The sequence below is a fragment of the Syngnathus floridae genome, chromosome 14 (genome assembly GCF_059516105.1).
Source record: "Syngnathus floridae isolate MCC-2025c chromosome 14, RoL_Sflo_1.0, whole genome shotgun sequence".
NCBI lineage: Eukaryota > Metazoa > Chordata > Actinopteri > Syngnathiformes > Syngnathidae > Syngnathus > Syngnathus floridae.
In genome coordinates this window covers 1,277,061-1,288,931 of record NC_142426.1, presented here as the reverse complement: position 1 = coordinate 1,288,931, position 11,871 = coordinate 1,277,061, and the positions used below count along the sequence as shown (strand labels likewise).

The 11,871-nt window shown below is 45.4% G+C and overlaps 1 long non-coding RNA gene across 1 annotated transcript in view; it reads right to left on the bottom strand.

The window, feature by feature from the left end:
* LOC148386900 (uncharacterized) overlaps window positions 1-11,871 on the bottom strand; it is a 55,754-nt gene that overhangs the window by 23,304 nt on the left and 20,579 nt on the right. The gene's annotated exons all lie outside the window — the stretch shown is intronic.

Here is an 11,871-nt window from a genome sequence, read left to right as displayed (position 1 = left end):
AAATCAGACTCGTGGAAACTTTTCAAATATTTCAAAAATAATTTTAAGAAGATTCTTAAAAGTTCCGACAATTTGCAATGTTATGACTGTCAACCCAAATAAATAAATGCCTCACATTATATACAGTATAAGCGACAAAACAAACTGACAAATAATTGTTTTTTCAAATCAGACTCGTGGAAACTTTTCAAATATTTCAAAAATAATTTTAAGAAGATTCTTAAAAGTTCCGACAATTTGCAATGTTAGTACGTTAATATATTTAATGCACAATTTGTCGTTGCGGCCCATAGAAAATGATACGGTGGGCTATAACTGGCCCCCGAGTTTGACATCGCTGGTCTCGGGGTATGAATCTTGCTTTGGGTGTGAGAGGTTCAACTCCCAGATGATCCCTTCGTTAAAACATTGCTGTTGATCAACTAGCCCCATTTCATCTGAGGTGAGTGTCACATGGGCTGTCAATTGAAATGAAAGTTGAGTTAATTTACCTTGGGTCTCCTAAATCTGTTGTTTTGATTCTCATCACTTGCCGTCATGTGTCATCCATTGCGCCACTCACCCTACAAGACTGTATTGACTGTAAACTTGTGTGGAAAACTGTCATTGTCCAAAGGAAGGCTGTTTAGCAACAGTGACCAGCAGACAAATTCATCAAGGTAATTTGATTATACCTGGTGATCCTGAAAGGGGGATCCTTCCATCTGTGGTCCCTTCTCAAGGTTTCTCATTTTCCCCTGGTAGGGATTTTTGATTTTTTCCTTGCCCTTTTGGGAGCTTAAGATCAGGGGATGCTTTGAGAATAATTGTCAATTTGTGTCTATGTGAAACCCTTTGAGACTGTTTGTGATTTAGGGCTATACAAATAAACTTGACTTGACTTTACTTTGATTATACCATCCCCCGGATTCGAATCGAACACCATTAAACACTACACGATCATGGCCTGTATGCAGTAGCTTTAAATAAGTTGCACGTATTGGCCATGATCGTATAGTGGTTGGTACTCTGCATTGTGACTGCAGCAACCCTGGTTCGAATCTGGGTCATGGCATGCTCAAATTACTGTGTGGAATTTGTCCCTTGTTCACTATTGCTGAACAGCCATCTTTTGGACAATGACGATTTTCCACACGTTTGCGGTCGATAGCCTTAACTTGTAGGGCGAGTGGCGCAATGGATAAAGCATCATGGCATATTCAAATAATGTCACCCATTTTTTTTTTCATTTTTGCAAAAGTGTTACACACAAGCTTATTGTTAGATAAATTGTATATATATGTTAGCATCCGTTCTCTAATGAGTACTTATTAATAAGATTATTGCACAGAATGCTTGCTGTTTCGCCTTGCAGACGTTCACCAGACGGATTGTGAAAAACAACACGTCAAACGATGCTGTCTTGAACTTCCTGACCTTCTATACCTCTGGGAATCCAAGAAAGTTGTTGATAGCTCAAACTATTTTGTTGATGTCTGCACATGGCATTTTGTCCTTGCATTCTTTACTGATGGCATCTTGTCTGTGACTTCTTGTTTCACATAGCATTTTGTCCTGGCATTCTTTTTGTTTCTCATGACATCTTGTCTGTGACTTCTTGGTTCACATAACATCTTGTCCTTGCAATCTCGTTTCTTTTCTTATGAGACAAAGCCCACGCCTTCTCCCCTCCTCTAAGGGGCTAGTCTCACATTGTGGGTAGGGCATTTCAAATAAAAAGAGCGAAGAGTTCAAACAGATTTTTAGTGTAGTCAGATTGCTGTAAATCTGAATGCACTCCTCCCAAGAAAAAACTCAATATTCTGCCTCACTTGTTTTGTCTGCTGATCCTTTCCTTTTATACAGATATTCAGTCAGAGAATTTACCTGACACTTATAAGCCACATATAGCCACATATTGGGCTCGTGGAGCAATGGATAACGCATCTGTCTACAGATCAGAAGATTCCAGGACTCCTGGCCAGCTCACATGCCATTTTGTGGTCAACACTAGCTATGTGTAATTTATGTGAACTTTTGGGTTGAAGTAACTCACAGACACGGGCAACAAATAGTCTTTCCAATTTTGTCTCATCTCAAGTCTTAGGGATCATTGGATCTGCGTAGTTATTGGATAGTTCAACCAACAATTTGACATCAACATTCTTTCAGGGTCTGCCTGGGTGTCGTGGCTGAAGATCCTAGAGAAAAGACCCTAAACTCGCAACTGCATATTGGCCATAATATAGCAATGAGGCGGCTGCAACCCCAGTTTGAATCTGGTTAACAGCAGAATAAACTTGTTGCAGTTATTTTTTATTCACCCTAAACAGTCTTACGTTGAACCATGACAAATGTACATACACACAAGCTTACAGAAAATGACAACTTCCTGTGGGGCTAGTGGCTAGTTTTTTTGCTCTGAACGGACAGCCAAAACGATTCCTAACACTTACTAATCAAGTCCTAACCAATTCCTGTGTGTGTATGGGGGGGGGCAAAGGAACCAATCAGATGGCCTGAATCCATGCATGGCGGATAATGGCAGTGATCAACACAGATATTTGAGAAGTGAAATTAAGTTTATAGGATTTGCAGACAGTGTGCAATCATTATTTAAACAAAAGTAGGCAGGTGCATACATTTGGAAACCCCAACAGAAAAATGACATCAATATTTAGTAGATCCTCCTTTTGCAGAAATAACAGCCTCTAAACCAGTGGTTCTTAACCTGGATTCGATCAAACTCTAGGGCAGGGGTGTCCAAGTCCAGTCCTCGAGGGCCGCATTCCTCCATGTTTTCCAAGTTTCCCTCGTTAAACACACCTGATGTGTTTAATGGATCCCATTGATTCATATCATATGACGAGTCAGGAACGTGGTAATTACATATTATTTTGCATTGACTAATTTGGTTAATACAGTTTAGCAAGCAAATGCACAGTTCCAGAGTACAGTTAATAACATGCTCAAAAGCGTTCAGTGTGTCACAGCACTGCAGACCTAAACTCCATGTGCGTACTATTGCGTGTGATTTTTGTTTTAATCAGAAAGACCAGGGGAGAGCGTGAACGCAGTCCACCACTGTTGTGTTTATACGGAGTAGAGATGAGCGCTAATGCAACTTCTTTATTCAGCAACTTTTTATTTTCTCCCCACTCATGTCTTACATAGCAGTACAATGCCCCTGGTGCACCACAGAGCCCCCAAATGTCAACATTAAGTGAGACCTCTAATAACACACTATATAACATTATAGTTTCAACATATGATAATACCACATCTCCCTTTTTCCAGGGATCATAGGGTAGACTGCCTTTGTCTCGTCAGACATTAGAGCAGTGGTTTTAACCTGGGTTCGATCGAACCCTAGGGGTTCGGTGAGTCGGCTTCAGGGGTTCGGCAGAGCTGGTATGTCATTGTAAATTGTAAATTCGCGATAACGCATATCTGAACTGGTCTTGCAAAGGCAACAGCACAAGTCACACTGATTTGCTGGTATGTCATCCCCCTGTATAGAGGGGTTCGGTGAATGCGCACATGAAACTGATGGCATGAGTGCCTCTTTTGGGTTGTGTCGCTCTTGCATGTCCTGCGGTTCAGTACCATTTCATTCACTTGCTGGCTGAGTCCCGGCAACCACACAGATTGACGTGCACGTGCTTTACATTTCATGACACCTAAGTCTCCTTCGTGTAATTTGAATAGCACGTCGTTCCTCATTGCGGAAGGTATTACCAGGTGTGTGTCTTTTAGCAGTCTTTCACTGTTGATGCAGCTCGCTCCAGCCAGTGAGTTGGTTCAGCGCTGGTTCCTGTTTTGCATGTGCTGGCCATCCTTTCATGCACATGGTCATGACACGTGAGCAGACACTGTCGGCTTTCAACTGCTCTTTCAGGTTTTCTGTATATGATGAGCTGACAGGTAGACTCTCAGTGACACAGTCCACAAATATGTTTGTGCTCTCCATCAGCTCCTGGTCATCAGTGGACATGCGTGATTTTATAGGTGCACGTGAAAATGTGTCTGCTGTCCAAAGCGACTTTCCTGGTACGTGCACGATGGAGTATGAGTAGCGCATCAGCCTCATCCTGAAACCCTGGATTCTCTATGGCAAAAGATCCAGTGCTTGGGCTCCAAGCAGGCTGACAAGGGGTTTATGGTCGGTCTCCAGGCAAAACTCCTTTCCGATGAGGAAATCCCGAAACCGTTAGGCCCATGTGAGGCCCACGTGAGGTCCATGTGAGGCCCAGAGCCTCCTTCTCCACCTGTGTGTATCGTTTCTCAGTTGGAGTGAGTGACCGTGATGCGTAAGCCACAGGCTTACATCCTTCCCCCCATTTCTGGAGAATTACGCCCCCCAACCCATACAATGATGCATCAGCAGATACTTTGGTGTCTCTGCCCGTGTCATACATAGCCAGCACCAGAGGAGAGGACAGAGCTTTCTTTAGGTCTTCAAACGCTGCTGCCTGGTCCGCGTCCCAGACCCAGCAGTATTTCTTTGAGAGGAGGTCACGGAGCGGTTAATCTTTTTCAGCTATCTGGGGAATAAACCTTCCCAGCTGGTTGACCACGCCGAGAAAACTCATTAATTCACTCACATTTGTGGTCTCTGTCATGTCTGTGATGGCCTCTGTCTTTCTTGGGTCAGGGCGGATGCCTGCGGCTGTGATAATATGGCCCAGGAAGACTACTTCGCTCTTGGAGATTTCACACTTGTCCACATTCAGTGTGATGCCTGCTTTTTCCAGTCTTTGTAGCACGGCATTAAATCGAGTGTCATGCTCTTCCTGGTCCTGCCCCCACACCAACAGATCATCGATGTGACAAACCACACCGTTGAGCCCCTCTGTGATCGCCGCCATCCTGCACTGGAAATGTTTGGGCGCAGAAGCGATGCCAAATGGAAGGCGGTTAAAGTGGAACCGTCCGAAGGGCGTTATGAATGTAGTGTACTTACTCCTCCGTTAATGGAATCTGCCAAAAGCCGAAGTTGGCATCCAACTTGCTGAACAGTTTTGCTCCAGTAAGCGTTCCCAGGCTTTGTTCCACAGATGGGAAAATGTATTTTCCTCGGCACATATACGCCGGTTAAATCCACACACAATCGCACCTGTCTTTTGTCCTTTTTGGGCACGACCACCATGCCGGCACACCAATCAGTTAGCCCCTTCACCTGACTGATGACGCCCAGAGCTTCCATGCGCTGGAGCTCTCTCTTGACTTCACTCACCAGAGGTACTGGAATCCTCCTGGGGTTTTTTACTGAATATGGCACGGCACCTGGCTTGACCTTTATGGTGTATGGTTGTTGTAGCTTACCCAGACCGCTGCGCAACTTGGGGTAACTTGCCTTGAAGGTCTCCATGTCTATGCTGTCGACTCGGATAAGCAAGCCAAGGGCTTTAATGCTGGCAACCCAAGAAATGGCGTGCTCAGGTTTTGAACAACATAAACCTTCTCCATGGTCTGCTTAGCTCATTTCCTCAGCTGCAGTCGGGTGAACCCTGACACGTCCAGTGGAATCCGTCCTGGACCCAACAAGGGTTTTTCTGGCTTTTTGAGAACAGGCTGCTTTGTGTTGGAACATATGTCTCTAAACTCAGTCTGTGATACAGCAGTAACAGCCGCACCACCATCGAGTTTGAAGGTGACATTTTTATCTAATATGGTTATATCAGCAGTCCATGTATGGCTATCTGATGTCACTGAGCCCAGAAAGAAGCTTTCCTCCTCTTCCTCTATACCGTGCACAGCTTTACCTGCACCACACACACGCTGGTAGTGACCTTTTTTTTCCACACGTGTGGCACTTGGCATTGTTGACAGGGCACTCGTGCTTAGGGTGAGGTGCGCCACCACATTTGTAGCACTGGGAGCCTTTTTGGTTTATGTTGCTGAGTGGCTTAGCTCCATTACTTTTGAACTGATTGAATCTTGGCTTTTCTTTTTGCTTTCGGCCTTTGCATACTTTGTCTACAGAGCAAACATCCATTTGCTTTACACCACTGGTGTCACTTCTCAGTGTGTTTTGCTGCTTTTTAATCCCCTCAGATTGTCTAGCCATGTTAATAGCCTTTTCAAGATTCAAATCTTTCTCCATTTGCATGCGTTCTGAGAGCCGTGTGTCAGCCAGTCCAACCACTATCCTGTCCCTGATTAGCTCATCATGCAATGTCCCATAATTACAGTGTTCAGCTAATGCATACAGAGTGGTGATAAATGCATCAACAGTCTCATTTGTTTCCTGTTTTCGCATATTAAAGCGTGCTCGTTCATAAACTATGTTCTTTTTCACTATAAAGAACGAGTGGAAACCATCTCTTACTTTAATGTAGTCACGCTGGTCTGCTTCCACGACCTTCAAGCCTCTCAAAACGCCATCTGCTTCGTTTCCCATACAGTATATCAAGGTAGTCACCTGATGTTCTTCGGAGCTTGCTGTTAAGTTGCTTGCCTGACGGAATCTCTCATATCTCTTTATCCATTTTGTCCACTCGTGCGGCTTGGAAAAATCAAAGGCCGCCGGTGGTTGAATATAAAACGTAGCGCTGGCTGTGTTAGCCATCATGCTAGCCCCTTCCGCACTCCGCTCGTCTTCTCCGTCACTCATTTGTCTTCCTCACCCGTCTCGTCCTTTCCCTCCGCGGTGGACGTTTCTCCATGTGGGTTACTGTTTCACAGCACTTCTGACACCACGTTCTGTTTATACGGAGTAGAGATGAACACTAATGCAATTTCTTCATTCAGCAACTTTTTATTCCCTCCCCACTCGTGTCTCACATAGCAGTACAATACCCTGGCGCACCACAGCGCCCCCAACTGTCAACGTTATGCGAGACCTCCAATGACACACTATATAATATAGTTTCAACATACGATAATACCACAGCAGGGATGAGAATCTTCCACGGATCCGCGAATTTTTATATGGGGGTGGCGGGGTGGGGCTGGCAGCAGTATTGCGACAACAACTGAATTATTTTCGGCAGCATTTTGGCGCTACTTTCGTCACATCATTTGCCTACTCATTTGCCTGATTAGCAAACGTTTTAGCCAGCATGGCAAAGGTTTTAGAAAAAAAAGACAAGGATCGTGCCAGGGAAATAGACAAGTCGAACGGGATCAGGAACTGCTTAAGATGGGCATGGCTCGAGAGCAATGTCATTTTACAACTCAGAACACAAAGACGCTCTTAAAGCAATGCGACAGTGAGCGCCCGGCGCGCTGCGGTTGCGCAATCGGACTATATTAAGCTCCCTGCGCACTTAGGTCCACTTGAATATTGGAAAGTACATCAGGAGTTTAAAAATATTTTCTAAATTTCAGTGACGGTTCTGTCACAATAATGCAACCAGCGCGGTGCAGTTGCGCGGTCGGCACGCGCTACAGTTGCGCGTTCGGCGGTGCGCTGCAGTTGCGCAATCTGACAAAAATGCGCGAATGAAAAAATGCTTAAAAAAAGTCTTGGAACGGATTAAAAATGTTCCATTATTTGTAATGGGAAAAATAGAGTCAGATTTCGACCGATTCGCTTTACAAACCGCCTTGTGGAACAGATTGTGGTCGTAAACCGAGGCTTGACTGTACTATATTCACCTTGGTAGCCCACCAAGGAGGAATACTTTTTTAACAAAACTGTTGAAATCGAGCGATGAAATTAATGGTTTTGGGGTTGCTCTACTGCCAAAATGCAGTAGTTTCCAGGGAGCATTTCTCCCTGAGCCCCCTCTAGGGCGTTGCCCCTGGCCCCCTGCGGCCCCCAATGGGGGCCTGTGGGCCCTGTGGCCCCCAATAGGGGCCTGTGGCCCCTGCAGCCCCCAATTGGGGCAAGTGGCCCTCGGCCTGCGGCCCTGGCCCCCTGCAGCAAGTCGGGCATGCGGCCCCTATACCCCGGCTACTTTTCAGTGTTTTTTTTCATTTGCCGTTCTCATCCCTGATGCTTAGCTCTGCTTCAAAATGAGGCTTGTCATCTTTCTGTGGTAACTGTGATTTCTTCTGTGGCTCATCACCTGACACCTACCCACAGTTTGCGATGTATTTGTCTCCCTACACCCAACATATATATTTGTGTGTGTATATATAAACAGTGATCTCCAAGAACCACCATCATGTTTTTTTTGTTTTTTTTAACAACGATTACTTCTAGAACATTCCTTGAAAATAATACGTCCTCATCAGTGAGTTGTTGTAGAACAGGCCCGTCGGCTACTCATGTGGTAGTTGGGGGCTGCCTTTTGCTGATGGGCACAACTGAAGTGTCCGTGCGAATGCAAACTTCCTGTGTTGCAGAGAAGAACCAGCGGACACACATAGTCATTGCTTTTCTTTTTGTACCTTTAATCAGGATTCTGCTATTGGCTGTAATGAAGATTTGGCACACAAAACGTACCTATATTCCTCAATTGTTAAAGCAGTGCTTTCAGGCCTCCTCAGTTTAACATTGTTTTCGTGATCAACACACCAAAACATCTGCATCAGAGAAAACTTGGCATTTTTTCTTTTGGTTTTTGTTAAACGGTAAACTGACATTTGAGGGGTCTGCAGTCCATCTCAAGCCATCGTAAAGGGGCTGATCGGAAACCAGCTTATCAGGACAAGGACCGGGTGCATGAACTCAATCTGTTCTTCAATAGATTTGATTCCGCCTCCCCCCCACCCCTTCACCTCGCTCCGCATCTCATTCTGCCACCTTCGACACTCCAGCCCCCTCGCCAGCTCACAACCCCCTCCCCCGAAGTCACTCTTCTGTCTTCTGTCTCCACTCCATCACCCCGGTCTTCCGACAAAACCCCTCTCCTTTACAGATCTTCAGGTGAGGAGTCACCTCAGAAAGATCAAAGCAGGGAAGACCCCGGGCCCAGACCGCATCTGGCCGAGACTGCTCAGGGATTGTGTGGACCAGCTGAGTGGTGTGGTCAGGTACCTGTTCAACCTGAGCCTGAGCCTGAACAAGGTCCCAGTACTGTGGAAGACCTCCTGCGTGGTCCCTGTACCAAAGTTGCCGTGCCCCAAGGAGCCTAACCACTTCAGGCCTATTGCCTTGACTTCCCACCTGATGAAGACTATGAAGAGGATCATCCTGGGTCACCTGCGTTCACTAGTGGGAGCGCAGCTGGACCCCCTGCAGTTTGCTTACCGGCCTGGTGTTGGGGTGGACAATGCAATGATTTATTTACTGCACAGAACACTGCTTCACCTGGAGGACAACAGGAGCACTGGGAAGATCATGTTCTTCGATTTCTCCAGCACTTTTTACACCATCCAGCCGTCACTGCTTAGGGTGAAGATGGAGAAGGCGGGTGTGGACCAGCGCCTGACTGGGTGAGGTTACATCGCTGTGAGTCCGACGTGGTGCGCTGCAGCACTGGTGTCCCCCAGGGTACAGTGCTCTCTCCTTTCCTTTTCACCCTGTTCACTTCAGTCTTTACCCACGACACCGCTCACTGCCACATCCAGAAGTTCTCCGACGACATGGCCATTGTTTGAAATGTCGCGGATGGGAACCATCTGGAATATAGGTTGGTCATCAAGGACTTTGTCAGCTGGTGTGAGCTCAACCAGCTTGAGCTGAACACCAGCAAGACGAAGGAGTTGATTGTGAACTTCGGGAGGACAGCATCCATCTTCACTCCAATGAACATCCAGGGATCGGACATTGAGGTAGTGGAGAACTACAAATTCCTGGGTGTTCGCCTTAACAACAAACTGGACTGGACTGGACTGATCACACCCATATCCTGTACAAAAAGGGCCAGAGTCGCCTCCACCTTCTGAGGAGACTGAGGTCCTTCGGTGTGTGCAGGGCTCTCCTCCGGACCTTCTATGACTCTGTGGTGGCCTCGGCCATCATCTACGCTGTGATCTGCTGGGGTAGGGGCAGTACTGACCGGGACAGGGGGAGACTGAATAAGATGGTCAGAAGAGTGAGCTCTGTTCTGGGCTGTCCCCTGGACTCCATTGAGGTTGTGGGTGAGAGGAGGACGTTGATTAAGGTTAAATCCATCATGGACAACACCTCTCACCCCCTCCATGAGATTGTGCGGTTCCTGAGCAGCTCCTTTAGCGGCAGACATTTGCACCCTCGGTGTAGGAAGGAACGGTTCCGCAGGTCCTTCATTCCCTCTGCTGTCAGACTTTACAACATGCATGCCACCTGATAAAATGAATGTGTTTCGTCTCTACTAGCAGCACTTGTGTTTATCCTTGTCTGTTATTTACCCTTTTTAGTAATTCTGGCACTTGTTTTATTCTTGCACTCGTATTCCTGTATTTTCCGGACTATAAGTCGCTCCGGAGTATAAGTCGCACCAGCCATAAAACGCCCCAAAAAGTGAAGAAAAACATATATAAGTCGCTCCGGAGTATAAGTCGTATTTTGGGGGCAATTTATTCGACAAAATCCCACACCAAAAACAGTTATGAACGAGCATCAACAGGCTAAACGATAGCAACAACAGGCTAAACGATAAGTATGCTAACGTGACAAACACAAACAAAGAGCTGAGAACGGGCCTGATGTAACATATAGCGTGATTAAGGAAACTATTACATGAATAACATGTTTATAAAACCATCGGTGTCACTCCAATTCATTAAATCCATCGATCGTTCTTTGTCAACAATGGGTGCGCACGGCTGAGGGCGCTTGCACTTCAAAATATTCCACAGGCTCATATAATGATAGATAAACTATATTTCAAATAACTATAATACAAGCTAATCATATTATCAAACCACCCGTGCACTTTAAATCCATTAAATCCATCGATCAAATTCCTCGTCCTTTGTCAACATCACCGCGCGAGCGCCCTGACGTCAGCCTCGTCTTTATTCCACAGATCTACTATATAACTATATTGTAGCGTTAACAAAGTACAAGGATAGACGTGGGTTTGGTAAACGGCTCTTTATTAAACAAAACAAACTTCCAAGCGTGTGGCGGCGTGGACTTCCAGACACGAGAGCTCCATGGCATAGGACCGGGCGTGCGTACTGGCCATGTCCGAGCCCCACGCACCGTTTGCGGACAGCCACTCGGCCGAGCGCCGGCCCCCGACTCAGTAGAGTAAGACCGGGCGTGCGTAAAAGCCATAATAGTTTTTCAAACCTTCTATGTCACTCCAAATCCTTATTTCCTTCAAACTCTTTGTCCTCCGTGTCACTTAGAAATGATCACCGCGAATGATGCCGGTAGTCCTTATGTGGCTACGCGCCGTGCCGTGCCACTGACGTCACTTGAAATAGTAATCCATTGGTACATCACGGTTCTCCAAACTTTCTTTCTTCTGCTCGATTACTGTTTTCAGCTGCATATTTTACAACTTGAAGTTTGTAACCTGCAAGTTTCCAAACCTATGAGTTTCTTTTTGGTGCCATTTTTCTTAAGCCCACCCAGTTGATGAGTCACGGCCAACGGTGAAATTTAGAGCGCCCTCATCCAGTTTCGTCTGAAAATATAATTTTTTTGGTTGTTTTATCAAAGTCAAAGTCTGCTTTATCGTCGATTTTTTTTCATATACTAAGACACACAAAGAGATTGAAATTACGTTCCCACTATCCCTTGGCGAGATCGTACACATATGCATACAAGCAACACAAAAAACCCAAGAAGGCACAAACAATCAATAAATAAGAGTGTTGAATAAATGATAAATAAACAAATAATAATAAATAATAATAATAAATATAAGAGGAGCAAAAATGGAGCAAGTGTACATACAGCAGACAGTGGACTTGGATATGGTGCTTTAAAGTGTTAATTGCTTTATTTGATGTTTTCTCTATTTTTTATGTTTTGAATATGTTCAAGATAAAGATATAAAAGCATGTGAAGTGATCAACTATACTAAAAATAACATGGGAAGTGGTCAACTATACTTGTAAGTA